Raw genomic sequence first — 20791 nt, 5'->3', positions numbered from 1 at the left:
AAACGAGTTCAGTGCAGAATAAGAAAATCAGATGCAAGCACAGGAGAACAGCACAAATGTTCACCAGCTGCTACGACCATGCATCAAATTTTACACTAAACTTCTTGACATTCAGGGAACCCCCCCCCACCCACAAAAACAAAGACAAAAAAGTTGATTACATACATTTCATCTAAAAAAAAGAATCAGATGTGGTTCTTGCCCTTGGTATTTCCTGTCACAAGGCTGTGTCTAATATGCATATCTACCAAATGTTTGCTTCATGTCATTTCTCAACAATTTTGTCAATGTTCATACTTTGTCAAAAATTATATTTAACAAATGGTGCACACTTTGAATTATCCTAGATGAAATGATGCTTGGATTTTGCATATTCTTTCTTTCTTTTTTTTTTTTGTGGTACGCGGGCCTCTCACTGGTGTGGCCTTTCCCATCGCGGAGCACAGGCTCCGGACGCGCAGGCTCAGCGGCCATGGCTCACGGGCCCAGCCGCTCCGCGGCATGCGGGATCTTCCCGGACCGGGGCACGAACCCGTGTCCCCTGCATCGGCAGGCGGACTCTCAACCACTGCGCCACCAGGGAAGTCCGGATTTTGCATATTCTTATCCTGAGCCATTTTCCTATGTCCTATTAAATGTCTGTTTTAATCTAATGGATCCTATATACATTCAGCACCACCCAGGGTTTGTAAATGGACAGCTTTGCAGTTTAAAATCTCATGAAACACATGGAGTTGGTTTCGTAACTCCAAAAGATAAGTTTCTTAACTCGTATACTCCAGATTTTAATAAACAAGACACTCTGCCAGAGATTTCCTCACACCCAGACAAATGAGAGTGCCTTTCGTGGCGGTGACTTTCTGTGCAGGTGGGCGGCTTGAGAGGGTGGGCCGTTCACGCTGTGCCTTCGGTCTTCTCCCACTGAATATTTATGTTCTCTTTCCTTTGATTAACTGACACAAGCTTCTATCCCTCCTCTCTGCATCCACATCAATGTGGCATTCGATCAACCATCATCCTCAGCTACATCCTATACACACAGAAGGGACCTCAGTTTCAGCATCACATTCTACACTTCAAACTTCTCAGGTCATTGGGAGGAGAAAGGACTTGTTTATTGCTTTACAACTACTTAAACAGCCGCAGTTATGAGTCAACATTTATGAAATTAGGGTTTTAAAATATCACTTCTGGGCTTTCCTGGTGGCGCAGTGGTTGAGAGTCCGCCTGCCGATGCAGGGGACACGGGTTCGTGCCCCGGTCCGGGAAGATCCCACATGCCGCGGAGCGGCTGGGCCCGTGAGCCATGGCCGCTGAGCCTGCGGATCCGGAGCCTGTGCTCCGCAACGGGAGAGGCCACAGCAGTGAGAGGCCCGCGTAACGCAAAAAAAAAAAAAAAAAAAAAAAAACCCACTTCCGTAACTGATGAATTATGTAATCATAACGGCCCTCCTAAACTCACATACACGTGACCCTCCTATAGTCCCATACGCAGGACTGAGAATCGGGAGCTCACCTTAGGATGCTCTGTGAGCCTCTGAATGCAGCAACCAAGTCTCACTTATCTCCAGAACTGAGTGAAAGTGCCTGGCACAGCATGTTCAGTAAATGTTGGTTGATTGAGTAAGAAATTAATAAACGAAAAATCAAAACCTTATTGGAACCTGCCGAGTAGGGAACTTTGTTGGGGGTATTACCAGTTCATCCTAATGTCTAATTTCCACGGCAATTAGACTAAATTTCTTCGCTGATACACGTGTAGACAGACATTAGGGTTTACTCTCTATCTCTATTCTATGTCTATCTAGGAATTTCTTTTTTCTACATTAAGGCTTATTTGAAAATAAAATGAAGGTTTCTCATGCTACCACAGATCTAAAACATATCAGGCCTTCGGTTTATTGTCTCTGATATTAAAATTAATTTAAGTGAAGTTTCTTCAAAATTTTATAGAACGAGGTGGTTAAAGGAGAACAGAAAATTACTGAATGCTAAGATTCTTCCTATGGAGAGAAGATATGAATATAAATGTAACCCACAGAGCAGTTATAAGCATACTCTGTGGAATCGCCAAGGTTTCTCCGAGTTTTTTTGGCATGGGTTCTTTCAACTGTATATAGTTCTCATAACATTGAATGTTTGGGCACATTTTAGATCATCTTCTTCCCTAAATTCAGTGAGACAGCCAATAAAATATTTGCCCAAGCAAACTGCCTAAAAGCACGGATGTATTTCCGATTTAGCCGGTTAAATGAGAATATCTCAAACCAAGAATTTTGCAATCTTTTGTGTATCTAAGGACTTGATGCATGTTAGAAAGATTGACATGAAAGCTTTAGTTTCTTCTCAGGTAACCTTACCTACCTGCATTTTTCCTCAATTATACTGAGATACCACTGACATAAAACATTGCATTAGTTTAAGGTATACAACATAATGATGTGATATACATATATATTGCAAAATGATCCCCGCAGTAAGTTTAGTTAACATCCATCACCTCACATCATAACAATTTTTTTTCTTATTATGAGAACTTTTAAGATCTACTCTCTTAGCACCTTTCAAATATACATTTAATAGAAAGAATTTTGTGGCTTAAAGAGTTCTAAGCAGTATACATTTTTTACCATGTAATTTTTGTATTCTTCCTCCTTTTCATGTATTTATTCCCTGAACTAAAATTTTCAAGGTTATATTTTTCTTCCTTTGGTGCTTTGAAGTTCTCAGGTACAGGAATGGGAACGAAGGTTTGTTGAACAACTGTTATGATCAGGAACAGTGCCTAGAGATCTGTGAGTCCAGAATTAACCAGTGCAAAAATAGGTGGAAAAACACACCTGCATTGGTCACCTATAAATGACTGTAAATTAATATCAATATGTTTAATTAAAATAAGACAAATTCACCAGGTTCCAGTTCAAGATGGCAGGTAGGGAGATCCTGAACTCATGATGGACGTGCTGAAACCTATACCTACTTCTCTTCTCATGGACGTGCTGAAACCTATACCTACACATGGAACGGTTTCCTCCTTAAAAAAACTAACTTCTGGTTGAGTGACGACTACACACGGGGCGATAGACAAGAAAACCACATCGGCTGTAGGAGAGACTGGGGCACAGTTTTGCCGTAAACCACACCTCTGGCTTGGGGACCGGAGCTTCTCCCTGGGGGGTGAGGCGTTGGAGCCCCAGATCGGGCATCTTGGCTTTTAAGACCTGCGCCTGAGAGATGAGCCCCCAAAACATCTAACTCTGAAAGTCTACGAGGCTTCGCTCCTGAGACCCACGAGACAAATGATTTGAAAAACAGCTTTGAAAGGGCTTGTGTGCTTGGACTCAGCGGCCCCAGGGCCCAGCTCAAAGGTGATCACGCCTGGGCTCAGAGTGAAGGAGGCTCAGCTGCTGATAGTTAAAAAGGCCCGGGGCCGGCACCTGACCCAGCACACACGCAGGAGCCTGCCGGCCGCTCTCCGGGATGGAGACAGCAGGGCGCCAGCCCCCTGCTGTCCCTTTGCTGTGCTCCCGAGAGAGCGTCCACATGCCTGGTGCCCTGATGGTTGTGGCCACCACCCAGGGGACACCTCTCGACTGTCTGGCCCTGCGGGCCAGGGGATCTTGCCTTCCTGCTCCCGTGGGACTCTCATAGTTGGTGGCTCCCGGAAAGGCGTGCATACTCCTCTCTGGTGCCCTGAGTTCTGCGGCTGCTGCCAGGAGACACCTCTACACTGCCTGGCCCTGGCAGCCAGCAGGGTCCCGTAGGACCGCAAGCAATGGCAAGGTTTCTTAAATGGCTATCGCCCCCAGAGCACAGCAGGAGGAAACAGACGCAGGAGCTTGGTCTTCCAGTCACGGAGGCCTATTTGTTAATCGTCATGCCTGTGGCCTGAGGGGCAGGCTTCTAATTAAACCCCATCTGGGGCTGACCGTAGTCCCTTCCTGAGACATCAGAAGGTGGGTGCTACCTTCACCCTGTCCCTCTGCTGGGCCCCAGTGTCTCCTGGGGGGAAGCTTTACCGGTATCTCGGGCCCTGGTTTTTACATATGGTGCCCCAGTTTTTGTGGCTGCACCCATGGGATGCCCTTTGGTCGCCCAGCTTTAGTGGCTGGGGTGCTTGCATTTCCTGGTCCCACGGAACTGTGGCCATCAGAGATGTTTCTCGACAGGTTCCCCATTCCCCCACCCCCCAGCAGGCCACTGCACAGACAGCAGACAGAGCCCCCGCCCCCCACCAGTGTTTTTGTGAAGGAGGCCTCTTTGGCATCCTGGTGCCTGAGGGGCAGGCTTCAGGTTTGGTGCACATCTGGTGGCTGACAGAGTGGATCTCAGGAAGGCAGGCTGTGCATGCTACCTGGCCGCCCTCCCTCTGCCTTGCTTCAGACTGCTGGTATCTATCAGAAGAGAGCTTACGCACCCCTCTGGAGCCCCAGGTTTTTGCAATTGCCAGCCAGGGACACCTGCATATCCCCTGGCTCTGGTGGCCTTGCAGTCCCACAGGACTGTATATATGTGCACACTTTAAAAAGTTGCTGCCTGAGGGTCTGACTTCCAATCAGCCTGAATCTAGGTGCTGAGATCCTCTCCTTAGGGACCTGACAGGTCTTGCTACACCCTCAACCACTGTGAACGATTGAGAATGTAATAGGCTCTTGGAAAATCACAGAGGTTTGAGAGAAAACAAACAGCTGAGGCAGGATTGAGTGACAAGGTTCATCTCCTACACGAGGCCACTGCTGCAAGACTGGAAGAGGTGGCTGTCTCAACTACTGTATGGAAACCAACACAAAGGCCCAAGTACAATGAAGAAACAGAGAAATATGTTCACAATGAAAGAATAATATAAAACCTCAAGAGAATACTTTAATGAAAGTGATAGGTAATTTACCTAAAAAAGAATTCAAGGTAATGGTCAGAAAGATGCTCACCAATCTGGGGAGAAGAATGGATGAACTTCAACAAAGAGATGGAAAATATATGTAAGTACCAAATGGAAGTCCCAGAGCTAAAGAATACAATAATTGAACTGAAAAATACACCAGAAAGATTTAACAGCAGACCAGATGCAGCAGAGGAAAGGATCAGTCAACTAGAAGACAAGGCAGTGGAACTCATTCAATCAGAGCAGCAGAAAGAAAAAAGAATGAAAAAACGTGAAGTTAGATTCAGAGAATTATGGTGCAGCAGCAAATGGACATTCATATCATGGGGCTCCCAGATGAACAGAGGGAGGAAGGAACAGAAATTTTATGTGAGGAAGGAAAGCTGAAAACTTCCTTAACCTGGGGAAGGAAACAGACAACCAGATACAGGAAGTCCAGAAAGTTGTTGATAATATGAACCCAAAGAGACCCACAGCAAGACACATTGCAATCAAAAATTCAAAAGTTAAAGACAAGGAGGGACTATTAAAAGCAGCAAGAGAAAAACAACTCCTTATGTACAAAGGAACCCCCATAAGACTACCAGCGGCTTTTCAGCAGAAACTTTGCAGTCCAGAAGAGAGGCATGATATATTCAAAGTGTTGAAAGAAAAAAAAATCAAAACCTTCCAACCAAGAATACTCTACCCAGCAAAGTTATCATTCAGAATTGAAGGAGAGATAGTTTTCCAGACAAGCAAAACTAAAGGAGTTCACTGCCAGTGAATTAGCCTTACAAGAAATATTAAAGGGACTTTTTTTAGCTGAAAGGCAAGGGTGCTAATTAGGAACAAGAAAACACTGGAAAGGTAAATATACAGTAATAAAGTAGTGGATTAGTCACTTAAAAGCTAGTATGAATGTTAATAGACAAAAGTAATAAAAATAACTAGGGTTATAATAATTAGTTATGGGATATATATGAAACAAAAAGATGTAAAATGTGACATTAAAAACATAAGATGTGCTGGAAGGAGTAAAAGGTTGAACTTTAGAGTAATAAATTGATAAATGCAGTGCAATCCTACATAGAAAATTCAATTAAGGAAAGCAATAATGTATGCAATATTAATGACAGGTACAGGGCATGGCTGGGTTGGTAATCACAATATTTGCACCATGATCTTTAAATATTTTCTTTGCTAATAGGTACAAACTAACCAGATTCTCCTCCCTCCCTCCCAAGTCATTTTATCACTTCTCTAGACTGAAATGATCGTATTTTTTGAGACACTGAATTTATTTGAAATGCTTACTGAGTTAGTCTCATTGTCAGCTACATTGGGCTAAAAGTCTTTGTTTGTGGAAACCTCTAAGCTCACCGGGGTCAAAGGAGGACACATGGAAAAACAAGTCATTATAAAATAAGAGATCACTCGCTTCTCTGATTTGTAGCATAAACAAATTAAACGTTTTCCAGAGTGAGATATGAACAAATCGTATTTTCTGAAACAAATTTAAGCTTGTCATAGTTGACATATCTGAGGATCTCAGTGGGACTGAATCCAGGTATATCTGACACATTAAAACTACAGAATTCTGGGTTGTAAAAGGTTTAGCATTTCTACGTGGCTAATGAAGAACCACTAAGTACTACTGAAACTACTACAAAATGTCCTGCTGTGAGACCAAGGTTAGCCAGTTTTGTAGATTTTAATTCCTTGTGTCAGTGTTTTCTGAGGCTTAGATTTTTATTTTTTAAACGAAACCTCGGAGGCTTGACTCTATCTTAACGTTTACCAAGTAGTAAAAATGATCTGTTGAACTTAAAAGATAAGAAGTGGCTAGGGTCACGGAAACTTGTTGGAGCACATCATTTGTCCCTAAATATTTTCAATAAAAATATTTCCCTTAAAGATGCTATATGAAGAGGATTTTGAATTTGCACAATGAGAAGTGTCCCCCAACCCTTCCCAAAGAATTGAATGGAAAATTCTAAGGACCATTAGGGCTGTTAGCAGCTTATATATTTCTCATTGTCTTTTAATATAATTTGGGGCTTAGGCAGTCCTTAGATACCATTGCTTACATAACTACCTACATGACCAGAAGTAATCATTGTAGTTAAAAATATACTGACTTCCAAAAACCAGGATACGATGCCAAAGAGGAAGGAGAGAAAGGGAAGAAATCATGCCTCAGCAGACACTGTGGACAGATGTTTCCCATAAACAATGTAAGCATGTTAGTTTTTAATTCAGTGTCGCTTTTCACGAGCTGATAATTTCTTGCAGCAGTAATATTAATTAATCTTTTTCTATCCAGTTCTGGGTCCCAAACCAATACAATTCTGTGGGGCAGAGCGGTTTATCATCCTCCCCCGCAGTTAATGGAATGAATGAAGGTGGATTCCCGAAGGCAAAACAGTGAGCAAGGAGACACTCCGTCTGCGCTCCATCTGTGCATTCTCTCCTGCCTGAAGGGAACCCTGCAGGACCGCTCCTGGGTCCACCACGTGGCCGAGATGCAGCCTCTTTTGGCTTCCTGCCGTTTCTCTTGCCTTTCCATGTCTCTTTTCACCATGAGAGATGGCGTAATCTTTATCCAACATCCAGGGAACCGCATATCTAAGCATCAAACTGTCAAATCCATAGCTGGCTTCTCACTACATTTCATATAAAATGTAAAGTCTCTGCCTCGGCTCACAAGGCTCTGTGTGGTCCACGGCTGTCACCTGCAGCAGAGTCTTGCCTTCGTCTGCAAGGCTCAGGCTGGAGCTTCCCCCATGGGTTCCTTGAACTACTGAGCAAGCTCCTCCCTCCCACAAACTGCTCTCTGCCCAGAATCCTCCTTCACCCCTGCCTGGATGATGCCGCCTTCAGATTTCAACAAGGCCACCTGTTTTTTTCTCCCTGTTGTCGTTCCCATTTATTTTCCTCCAAAGTCCATATTGTGAGCTCTAATTATATATCTATTGGGTATTTGTTTTTTGTTCTATACCCTAGTGTCATATAAACTCCATGAGGCCAAGCACCAAGGCTGTTTTGGCTGGAACATGCCGGAAGAGCAACTGGCACACAGTAGGTGCTCAATTAAAAAAATGGTTGGGTGCATAAGGGGATGATTATTTATTTGTTGGATGATTATTCTGATGGATGTTGGTCTCTTAGGAATGTAATTGCAGTATACAAAAGAACTATCTGTGTTATAAAGCATTTAATTAATTTATTCAGATACGAGACAGCTGTTTCGAGTGATTTTTTTTTTTTTTTGCGGTACGCGGGCCTCTCACTGTTGTGGCCTCTCCCGTTGCGGAGCACAGGCTCCGGACGCGCAGGCTCAGTGGCCATGGCTCACGGGCCCAGCCGCTCCGCGGCATGTGGGATCTTCCCGGACCGGGGCACGAACCCGCGTCCCCTGCATCGGCAGGCGGACTCTCAACCACTGCACCATCAGAGAAGCCCTCGAGTGATTTTTGTAAACATCTTTACTGAGTTGACAGACTTGGACTGAAGATCTCCATTTGGGGAGATCTCATGGAGATGTCCAAAGCTCCACATATGTTGATAGTTTGCCACTTTTCCCTTCTCACCTTTTCCCAGGAAGCTACATGACCTCCTTATCCATGATGTGGGGCATACTTATGTAGACACTTTTCTGGAAAAAAAATCATTAAAATTACTCCCTTTATTAAGAGTTGCTAATGCTTCACTAAAAGATAATTTTCAATGGTAGTTTCATCCATTTCTGCTTCATACTATCAAATGAAAATACACACTTCCATGGTTTATAAAATGGGTTCAGAGGATCATTCCCCAAAACGATACATTATGAGAATAAATGAACAGTAAAAGCACCCTCTCTTCCTTTTTCATGTACTTGAGGGAAGAAGAAGAATTAAAAGAAGAAAGTGAGGGACTTTCCTCAGGGACACTCCCCACTTCTCTCCTTACCGCCCCTCGCCTATATGACCAGCCGTCCTGGTTTTAGCTGGAAATTCCACATCCCAGGACACCCTTCAGTTGCAGGCAAACTGGGATAGCAGTTGCTCACCCTACAAGGGAGGTCAGCGGGGTGACGGTGTGTGTGGGGTGGAGGCGGGGAGGCACCTGTCCCCTGAGGAAGGCTTTGAGCTTGAAGAGTCGATTTCCAAAGAACCCACCGAGCTCATCACGGAGCTGGCGAGGTACTGTGGGTGGCGATCAGACCGGGGTCAGGGGGTCTGGAAGGACAGGATGATACCCATAACCAAGGTGGGGATGGGGACTGATGGGGTTGAGGACATGCTACCCCAGAGTATGGCACCTGGTATACTGAAGAGTTTAAGCTGAAGGAGTTTGAGAGAACAGCAGAAGCAGGAAGGCCATTCCAACTTCTTCCCTAAAACAGGGCATAAAGCCCTCCTGTGGGAGGTGTCCTCTTTGTACCAGGAGGAGAGTATTCCTCCTCTCCTCTCCTTTACCCCTGAGGACAAAGGGACCAAGAAGAGTCCAAACCAATAGCCGTTCACTGCGATGACCTTGTACCTCTTAGCCTGTCACTGTCCTCCACGACTGTCCTCTCCTTATCAACCCCAGCAGGACAAGACACATGAATAACTGCTTCCTGGAGTCTTCATTTCCTTATGAAGGGTCCTGGGTCCTGTAAAATTTATATTAAAGAAATTTGCATGCTTTTGTCCTGTTAATCAGTCTTTGTCAGTTTCTTTTTCGGACCCAGCTGGGGACTCTAAGAGGACTGATGAAAACTTTTCTCTCCCCTACAGGACTCACCCCAAAAGACAATTTATCTCACTTGGAAGACCTCACTAAAAGCTTTGACTTTTATATAATTACTGACTCCACATTTCCAGTATTAACTGCTGCTCAGAAACAATTGCTAATTCTGCTTTATGGTTTCAAAAAAACCTGTCATGAATTCATATCTCAGCTACATCGGAAGTTGTTTTGAAAATGATTGGTAAGTCTCAGAAGAGCATGATACGGCACGTAATAATTAGAAGATGAGCTACAAGAAAAAGAAAAAGCCAAACTTCTTTAGAAAAAGGCATGAAAATAGAAAACAGTATAAATATTTCCCAAGTTGAATGTTATTGATGTTACCTGTGAAGTATTAAAAATTTACTAATTTAGTAAACTGAGATTGAATTATTTTAATATCTTTTTCCAAACTCATCTTGACCTGAAAAGGAAACCGTTGTGTTCAAAATCATCCCCAAAGGCGAAAACTGTGTTTCCAGGTCTCTTTTATTTGAAGATCATATAAAGAAGTAGAATAGTAAATACTAGGTAACTAAAGCACACGTAGAAAATGGTGCTCTTCTGTTAAGTAACCTACTAGCGTTGACAGCATTTGCTATATGCTTAGAATACTTAGGAAGTTTATACATAAAATAAGGCCACCAAAATAAAGTCAGTCGTAATACAGAATTGGGGTTGGCACCTCTGATATCTTCTGAGTGAATTACTAAACCATTGCCACTGTTTTGTAAGCTGTAAGTAGTTGGATTTTTCTGGCATTTTTCCCTGCAAACTCTCCCCAACCTAGCCCCTTTTGGAGGAACATCCTCTGACAGTATCAAGAATTTCAAGCTGAGGAGCCATATGTCTTAAACTTTTCTTTACATCCTTAACTGACATACACGTATAAGGGGCACAAAGCCAACTTAGGCTCAGTGAGTCAATGAGTTCTGAATCATTGATTCCCAGTTCTGATTTGCTCCACCGGGAAACTGTCAATGAGGATGTTCAATTCAAGGCTCCCTAGGATGAAAGATAAGCTAACAGATTTTGAGTATTAGTAATAAGTACTTACTAAGTACTTATTAAGAATTTAACGTGGTTTAGCTCAAGTAATTCTCAGTACAACCCAGTGAAAGAGTCTCTTATGTTTCCCATTTTGCAGACGAAGAAACGGAAGTGCGAAGAGATTCTCGTGATCCAGTGAGGTTGTGTGTTCAGCAAGAAGCGGAGCCAGGGGGGCTTCCCTGGTGGCGCAGTGGTTGAGAGTCCGCCTGCCGATGCGGGGGACACGGGTTCGTGCCCCGGTCCGGGAGGATCCCACATGCCGCAGAGTGACTGGGCCCGTGAGCCATGGCCGCTGAGCCTGTGCATCCGGAGCCTGTGCTCCGCGACGGGAGAGGCCACAGCAGTGAGGAGCCCGCGTACCGCAAAAAAAAAAAAAAAAAAAAAAAGAAGCGGAACCAGGACTCAAACCCTGACCGCAGCTGCACTGTCCTGCTCTTTACCACTCACTGCACACCCGGACCTCTAGAAACGCCCCAGCCCCCTATTTCCGGCACGTCCTCCACACCTAACGTGCTTTCGACCCCAATCACACCACTTTCTAAACGTGCTCCATGCGCGTCTTGGCTCCTACGTTTGACCGCTGGTTAAAGGAGATGCTTGATCCAAATTTTCGTGTGTAGCAAAACCACTACGTTTAAAAAAATCAGACTAAATGTAAACATAGAAAGGATTGGCTAAGATTCAGTAAGAAAAGTATTTCTAGAAGACAGACTGGAATTGGGTAAGGGATTGGAGCCATTAACATTATTCTGAGCAAAAATGTAGAAAGTAGAAAAAGGAAAGGGCATCTGGGGGGCTGTTTCTTCGCTGAAACGAACGTCAAGGAAATGTTAAAGGTTAGGTTTCTGGATTCTGAAATAACACCCGAGGGGCAGAAAAGTCATCAGGAAGCAGCTCTCTTGGCCACCGAATCAGCAACGGAACGAGTGAGGGAGCGTGGTGGTGTAAACTACCTGCACAAATCACAGCTGGTCTGAGGTGTGGGGTGTCACACCCGTTATACTTTCTTTTGATTAATCAATGGATAAGGGAGACATGGGTCACGACACAGGCAGACAGGATGGTGATGACTGGTCCCCATGCACTGGACCCAAGCTGAGTGCTGGAAATGACCAGTGAGCACACCCATCCTGGGCATGGAAATTCCAACACAAGCTACAGGGCGGATCTGCCACCACGGGCAGGTCTCTTTTAATCCCGGCTGACGCTTCTTATGAAAAACCAGCCTACCCAGAACAGTTTGACAAATTCTAGGCATCTAACTGCCTGAAGTTATTAGTTCACTTTCTGATTTTTTTTTTTTTTCCCCAGAGAGGGAGCTCAGCAGAGTAACTAAAAGACCGAGTCAGATGCCTGGGCTGGATTCCTGGTTCCATCATTTATTAGCTGCTTGGTTTTGGGAACTTCTTCTCTGGTTCCCTGTTTCCTCACCTGTAAAATGGGAAGAATAAAGATATCTACCTCACAGGTTTGTTATGAAAATAAAATGAGCAAGTGACCAAAAAGCATTTGGAAAAACATCAGACATATAGAGTTATTAGCACGACCACTCAACACATGCTAGCTGTTATTGTGATGAAGATTTACGTCGGTACCGTTGGAAACTAAGCACAACAATGGGTTGTAAGAGCTATGTTTTGGGATTCCTGTGTCACCCATAACCTCTCTCTTTAAGAGCTGTCTTGGCCCTTAGAGCCTGCAGAAGGGGCAGGTTGAGGTGACCCTATAAATATTCTGTGCCTGCCCTCTCTTCCCCGGGCTGTGAGGTCACTAGACCAGGGGCAAACACCCGATCCAGGGCCAACTATTCCATTGGGTGACTGTGGATACTCAAGTCATTTGGGAAAAGGTCTTATAGAATTAGGGCCGACATCAGGCCAAAGTCTCGTGCCAACTGAAGTTGTAGGAATGGAAACAGTGAGGAAGCAGAAGCCTATCCATGGAGAGGAAGATGGAGTAGCCATCTTGACAAATCGCGGGGAGGGAGAATACGGGGGAAGGAAGGGAAGCCAAGACAAGAGACAAGCAGGGAAGAGGGGACTGCAGACCTTGAGGTGTTCCCAGACCCCAGCTCTGGGCTCCAGTAATTCTTTCTGGACCTCATGCATCTTTTCTTTTCAATGATTGCGGAGTGTCGACTTGAGCCTGTCAACGTGAGTTTTGTTCTTTCCCTGTAACCTACTACAATGCCCCGATGAATAGACAGGACCCCCAAGTTTTCCCTGGTAGCTATTTGGACCAGGTACTGTCCTGTATCCCCCTCTCATTGCCTTCATTTGTTTGGTTGGATGCTTGCGGAGAAGGGAATGCAGGGCAGCCAGCATCCGGTGTCCTCGGAAGCTCTGATCGGGAACTCGACAGATGGTCTTCTCCTCTTCTCTGTTGCTCTGACCGCCCCCCGCCAGTTCTCAAGGCTCTGGGAGGAATAGAATTTGCCTCTCCTCATAAAATGACCTCTGTCTCATGACTCTGAAACATATTCATAAAAATGGTTCATTTCATGTTCGGAGATTTTTGATCACAGGAACCATTAAAATAATAACAGAAATTGTCCTCTCTACTAGGGTCTGTCAGTCAAAGCCCATCCAAAATGCCTTTCAAGGATGAGCAGCTTCACAAAATACCGACAGATATTAGTGGAAAACAGCGGTCCCATCCTTAACTAGATTTGGCTTGGGTTTAAACAAAGCCAAGCAGGACCGAGAGATTTTAGGATGCTACCGAGCTCTAGGAATCTTTAAGACGTCATTTTTTCATGCATGATGGTGACACAAGGAACCCGGTTTGGAAAGTTGAATCTAGACCAATGGTGCTCAATCAGAGATCATTTTGTCCACCCACGTCTCCCACCCTCCCTGGGGACATCTGGCAATGCCTGGAGACATTTTTGGTTGTCACGACTTGGGGAGTGGGGACGTTATTATTGCATCGAGTGGGCAAAGGCCAGCGATGCTGCTCAACGTGCTACAAAGCGCAGGGCAGGCACCTACGACAAAGAATATCTGCCCCCAAACGTCAATAGCGCTGAGATGGAGAAATCCCAGTCTAGATCGGAGTAACTTGATCTGGTAGCATTAGCAGTGACTTGAGGGGTGGCCTCACCTGCCTTCCTTCCCTGGGAAGAACACCTTGTGAAAAGCTCTCCAGTCTCCCTGAAGTTGTACCAGAATAAGTTCTCTGCAGGTCCCCAATGTCCCCAGTTCAACAAAGAGCTTTCTCATGTCTCTCAGTCCTATTCTATTCACTCTTTTAAAAATATTTCAAATTTACAACGTAAGAGGGAAAGTAAGGGTGAAATCGGTATTGGCGGTTTTTTCCTGGCCTCATGCTTTCTCAAGGTTTGCTCAGTCTAATTTATTTCTACAGCGTGCCCTGGGCGATAAGTGGCAGAGGCGTCGCTGGTGACCCCTGCCAGGAGATTTTGAGGACTGTCCCCTCCTCACCGTCTTCCTGGGCCCACTCTTGCCTCAGTGCCCTGGGCCCCTCTGGGGTCACCCTGCCTCTCTTCCCAGACGGGAACCCGTTCATGTGAGCGTGTAAGGGCACGAGCGTGTGACCGCTCCATGCCGGGGGCATCTGTTCCTGGTGCAGAGAGACGAGGGAATGAACATTCCAGCAAAAGCACTTGGCGTCTGTACTTCTGTGAAGGGTCTGCGGAGTGCCTCCCAAGTCTGTCCTGTAGGTGACTGGAGAACTTGAAACTTCTGACATTTTAGGGTGCCTTTCAGAGGTATCATTCATCATAAGGAAACGTCATCACCAAAGGCAGAAACAGCCCATCTGAGCGCCCTCGGGACACTCCCCCTGCGCCCTCTCTACCATGTCTCCCTGAGCACCGTGGAGGTCCCCAGTGTGTCCTGGGGGGGGTGGCACCCTAAGAATCCTGAGATGCCTGGGAAAGGCATCCTCATGGGGCCAGTGTAACCCCTGCCCGTCTCTCCTGGCCCTCTGCAGGGAGACAGTTGCTTTCTCTGGCTGACCACTGGAGCTGGCCAGCTGTGTACAGAAAAGCTGTGTTCCCACAGCTCAGACGGCTCTTGAGGGGTATTAAGCATTAGATATTTCTCCCATTTTCTTCAAGCTTAAATGAAATAAAGCTCTCCAATCTGCTTCTTAATAGGCCATTGTTAATACAATTTTGTACTAAGGTCAATCTTTTCGGTAAATAAAAGCAAAATTATTCAATCAAATCTTGCAGAAGACTGTAGTCATGTAGGAAAACTTCTGATTTATGGAGCGGTAAGGTACTAAAGGGAAGACTCCACTTCCATCACAGAGGAACTGACCACAGGAACATGGTTTCCCTTTCAGACTGGAGAAGGCTGACAGCTAAGACCAACAGCTGGAGAACGAAAGCTGGACGCGGGCTCGTTCCTGTCCCTGAGCGCTAGGGAAGCAGTGGGTCCACAGAGCTGTCCTACGGAGGCGGAGGGGACCCTGTGCCTTGGCCCCCGAGTAGCCATCCCCTCCCCCAAATCATGCTGCAGCCCCTATCCTGTGTCCCCGCTGGCTCACTGAGGTCCCCCCTGGAAGGTCTAGCCCAGCGTGTGCTAATATCAGTTTCCTCTTCAGTATTTCCAGGCAGGCACAATATCTAGAAGTTATTGGGTTATAGCCGTATAATGCTCAGGGCGAAACCTGAATTGTGTTTGCTTTGTATTAGGAATTAATACCCATTACTAATCCTGTGTAAATAATAAAGTGGCTGGAAAAAAGACATAAAATGAGAAACTGCTACCATAGAGACGGCCAACTATTCTGTTCTGTCACTGTAGTCTTTGGAGTTGTGTGAAAGAGCTCAGGTTTAATAATTTAACATTAAAAAACAAATGACTTGCCTTCAAACAACTGATTCCATAGCTGTGTCTCAGTTCCCCAAGATTATCTCTCAGGGATAAAACCAAAGTCACTTAATAGCCACAGTCTAAGGAGTGGTTCAACTAGCTAATTTGTGTGTGGGGCTCTGTTTGCCTCAAATTTCTGTACAAGTTCAGGCTTAGGTGAGAACCCTGGTACTGACTATGATTTTTAGTAGTGCCTATGCATTTCATAGGTCTTACATTTCAAGCCAGATTCATGTCTATGTGTTAATAGCCAAGCAAGATCTTACATAAATAATTATACAAGGTTAGATAGGAAAGCAGAAGTACAATGAATGAATTCGTCATTTTTCTAATGGTTAGAGAACTTTTAAAGCACTTAAAATTTAGTCAGTGTGCCTGTGTGTGATTATGGGTGTGTGTGTTTGTTTGTGTGTGTGTGATTATGGGCGTGTGTGTGTGATTATGGGTGTGTGTGTGTGTGTTGTGTGTGTGTGTGGTTATGGGTGTGTGTGTGGTGTGTGTGTAGTATGTGTGTGTTGTGTGTGTGTGTGTTGTGTGTGTGTGTGTTGTGTGTGTGTGTGTGTGTGATTATGGGTGTGTGTGAGATTATGTGTGTGTGTGTGTCTGTGTGTACCGGTGAAGCACGTCACACAGAAAAAGTTCTGCTGTTCATCTTCTTTACCCTTTCAATCTTCAAGCCCTTAGCACAGACACATACGTCTCTTATTTTAAAGAAATAAGGTTTTCTAAAAATTAAATACTTAAGATAGAATCTCCTATTTTCAGGGAGATTTAAGGAATATTTAGTTTAGGGGAATTCAGGAAAATTACTCAATATGGAGGCCATTTGATCAATTTTTCTGATTCTTTGTGGTCATTTTTTTAGACAAACAAAAGCAAAAAATTAGGACCTTTTTATTTGCGAGCAAAGAAGCAATGGTTATTTAATCTTTTTAAAGTAAGAAGCCAGACTGTATCATCATCAGGCAAGCTCTACACCCCTTTTAATTAGAACAGACACCCCTGTAAGCCTAGAAGTTCCTCCTCGTGTCTAACCTAAATATATGTCGGTAAAAAAAAACAGATCTGCATTTTTGCTGCTACATATATATATATATATTTTTTTTTTTTACTAAAGGCAAAGCCTTTACTAAGTCATTCCTTTGGCATCTCCTGTCTTGACTAAATAACCTCAGCTCCTCTACCTTTTCTAAATTAATAGGTTCTATTTTCTGGTTCTTGTGCTATCCTTGTATGTTTCCTTCCCACATCTTCCTGTGAAAAGGCAGAGCTGTGGAAAAGGCAACGTTCTCCACCGAGTGGGGCGAGCAAGCCAGGGACAGCCGGCCAGGAGGGTTGATTCGGTTTGGGTTTTGCATGTTTCCTTTGACCACCTGCTGAGCTTGCACCCTCCAGACGTTCCCCTCCCTGTGAAGGTACAAGAAATCCAGAGCTGCCCAGGTCAGGGCAGGGAGTCAGCCGGGCTCTTGTGGAGCCATAGCTGCCCTCACCTCCACGATGTAGCCTCATAAAACCCTCTCCTCCGTCAAGAAACCAAGATTGAGCCCTCAGCTCTTTTGGGTTTTCTTTTATCATTGCATCGGAATTTTTCCTGTTTTATTTTATTTTTTTGAAACCTGCTTTTACTGTGCTTTATATTTGTATTTTCATCCTTCAAATGGGGAAAAGAGAGCCCTGTGGGCCAGCAGATGTGTCAGTGGGAAGCTGCGGTCTCAAAACGTGAGACCCGCTGTGCGCCCCCCTTCTCCCCCCATCAGCACCGGCAGGTGGAGTCACACAGGTGACCTGGCCCTGGAACATGGCCCCTCTGCTGAGCCTTGACAATGCCATCCCTGAAGCACCTGCTTGTGGTGATAAAACAAATGAACACATTTGTAGGCTAAAAAATTACCCTCTTTCACTTTCCCTTACCAAGAAAACAAGCCCATGGATCCTTCCTAGGTTTTCTCTAGTATGTTTATTTTATTTTTTTAAATTTTTATTTTATATTGGAGCATAGTTGATTAACCACGTTGTGTTAGTTTCAGGTGTACAACAAGGTGATTCAGCTATATTACATATACATGTATCCATTTTTTCTCAGATTCTTTTCCCATTTAGGTTACTACAGAACATTGAGCAGAGTTCCCTGTGCTATACAGTAGGTCCTTGTTGGTTATTTAATTTAAATATAGCCGTGTTCTAGTATGTTTATTATTCTATTTTATAAAGTTCCTCCTTGCCACCTTCCCCAGCTTGGAGTTGGTGAGTAATCTCTCCAGATGCCACCTGGACAGGCTATAGTTTCTCTGTTCCAAGTTGCTATATTCCAAGTCCTTGACCGTCAGGTACAAGGACCCCATTTAAAAGGCTCTATAGGAAGGCAGCTGTACTTTATGCAGCTGTGAGTTGAGAAAACACAGGACAAAACTACTCACATTCAGTACAGCTTTTGAATGAGTTTTTCTAATCACAATAGCATCTGGACACCTTTGAAAAACATCTGTAGACATACATGGGATACCTAATATTGATTTTCCAGCCACAGCACTTAGACCCATGGGCACACACACTTCTTGCACATACAGTGGGGGCCCTGCTCCAGGAAATAGTCAAGTTGGCATATATTCCTCAGCTCTCATGATGCTCTGGTAACCTTGAGATAAAGTTCAAGTCTGAATTTCTATACTTTCACTGCAGGGAATGAAGTAAGAATTTCCCAAGTTTGTCAGGCATCAACACCACCACTGATCAAGGTCTAACTGGAATCTACTGGTGGGGAGAAAAGAGAAAGTGGAAAAAGACACATGGAATTTCAGAGTGCAGCTTACATCCCAAACATTTCCATTAGTATTTCGTCCAAATTAAATTAAGTTTGAAGTCTAGATCATAAATGAAGAATGCAGAAATAGAACAGCAGATTCAGAAAAGTTTGACAACTGGTGCGTGGTTGCCAAGCTGAAGGTCCCATGATTTGAATGTACACCCGAATCAGTGTAATGACGAAGCCCGAGCATTTTGCATCACATGAGGCTACAAACTTCTCCAATAAATTCAGCATAAAGGAAACACTTGTTGCCAGTCTGGGAAATCACAGACAGCTCTGAAACTAAGCAAGAGGGACCCTGGATTAACAAGGAGGCAGAAATCTCTATTTCCTAGTGGAATATCTATAAACTTAGTAAACAGATCTAATCCATTTATGCTCATTATAAAAAAGTTATGCATTAATAAATCCATCAAATCTTTTTCATTTGCCTTCTATGTGCCTAGCCCTGTGTTGCCAGCAACATGGAATTCCCCCAAGTCATGATTTTCAGTGATGATGAATATTTCGGATCTTATCCAAACTTAATCTATCGACATTCGGGACGCGAATGCCACCGATGAATAAAAATACTCTGCGAGAACTGCCAGGTGTGCATCCGCTTACGCTCTCATGTTTGTTCTCCAGTCTCTCCCTCTCCTAGACGATAATAACTAGAAATCTTATGTGTTTGAACCTTGCTGTGAAGAAAGAAAGACAAAATGTGCATTTCCAAATGGGAAGAAGAAATGCATGGGCGAGCTTTCCAAAGCACAGACGCCGTCAGCAACACTGCCAGCTCAGAAGTAATGCAACTTTAGTGGTAAAAGAGTGCAACCTCTCTAAGGAAAGGAAACTGCCAGAAAGGAAATGCTCTTCCGTCAAACAAAATAGAAAACTTCCTTTGCCCTGGATTCAGCACGCAACATAAACACACAGGAGGTTCTTAGGTTTGCAGACTTGTATCACACACTTCATCCTAAGACAGACTCGACGACAAGCCACCATGCTGGCTGGTAAACCCCTCTCTCGCCTGGATTTCTGCATCAGCACCAGGGCTGTTCTCTCCACCACCGCACACTCAGGACTCATTGATGGATCCCCTCTTATTGGCCACACACCATTCTAGGCACCTGTCTGACTCACCACTCATACCTTGGACCTGTCTTTCTCCGTCCTTCACGTTAAAGCCGGAATGAGTTTTCTAAAACCTAAATCTGGTCATTTTCCTGCTGTACACGCTTCCTGGGCTTTCCTTTGCCCTCAGGATAAAGTTCAAACCTCCTTAGTCAGTGTAGCTAACAACACTGTTCACACTTGAACTTGGCCCCATCTAGAGTCACAGGTGCAGGTCTTCCCTCCTCAGGCCTCTCCCACACGGTCCGCCTGCAAACGTCTAAGACAATGTGTACCTTCCATCTTCGGCTTCTTGAGGGGATCGGGTGATACGAAGTTGATGGATCTCCATACCTGCGTCAGTCTCCATCATGCGGTGAGCACTAATTCACACTCAGGTTCACCACTTTGTATGTGTGTTACTCACGTTAATCAGCTTCTCCTGTAGGAAGCTGTCCAGAGACTCAGAACATTCAAATTTAGAGATCAAGGGTGTTTGAGTAAGAAAACTAGTAGGACCAGGGAGAAGGTGGAGGAGCATACATGGGGGAACAGGACACAGGGAATAATGACTTACCAGCCTCAAAGAGACAAAAGGATGCTTTCCATTCTATAAAAGTGATTACCAAGGAAAGGGTTTCAACTTAAGGATGTCTACACATGAATCAGCTAATCAGCTGAAGAATGATAGGTAAGACAATGCTTCACGGGTGATAGTAATAAAATTCGATACTCAATATATAAGCACTGTGTTTACTGGCAGATGGTTTCTTTTTCTATCTCTGTCACTCTGTAACACTGAGTGCAGACTTAACCTTTATGGTTTTATTTCCCCAACTGTAAGATGAGAAGCTTAAAAGAAGTGAACTTTAATGTCATGTCCAGCTCATTCAATACTTTCATTGGCATTTTCTTAGAACTGTGTAAGAAATAAAAATATAATGGAGAGGAAGGAGGCCGGGGGAGAACAGGAGAGGCAGGCAGGAGGGGCCCTCCAGGACCACAGGAGCAGGAGAGCGTGGAGGGCGTTGGCCCCACCCACTCAGGCCCTGGAAGCCTGCTAAGCTCCCAGGCCGGGTCCCCTGCCCTCTAAGACCAGAGACACGCCTGGGCCCCTTCTGTTGCATTGAGCCTAAGCCCCACGCCCACCACACCCAGGGCCTTTTCCAGCCCTGTGGGTCCTAAGCATAGGCCCCGCCCACCGACTAAACTCTGCCCTAGCCTAAGCCTCACCGCCAAAGCCAAGGACTTTTCTGCCTTTTTAAAAATTATTTTATTTTATTTTATTTTTTTCTCCTCCTTTTTACTATTGTTGTTCTGTTTTCCCTTCGGGTTGTTGTTTCATCTATACTTTTATTTTTATATTCTTTCTAACAT

At 44.5% G+C, this 20791-nt stretch overlaps 1 protein-coding gene across 2 annotated transcripts in view; it reads right to left on the bottom strand.

The window, feature by feature from the left end:
• Window positions 1-20791, bottom strand: part of KCNQ5 (potassium voltage-gated channel subfamily Q member 5) — a 581715-nt gene that overhangs the window by 267346 nt on the left and 293578 nt on the right. The gene's annotated exons all lie outside the window — the stretch shown is intronic.

Source organism: Tursiops truncatus, chromosome 12, assembly GCF_011762595.2.
Source record: "Tursiops truncatus isolate mTurTru1 chromosome 12, mTurTru1.mat.Y, whole genome shotgun sequence".
NCBI classification, from domain to species: Eukaryota; Metazoa; Chordata; class Mammalia; order Artiodactyla; family Delphinidae; genus Tursiops; species Tursiops truncatus.
This window is presented reverse-complemented; position numbering and strand designations above follow the sequence as displayed.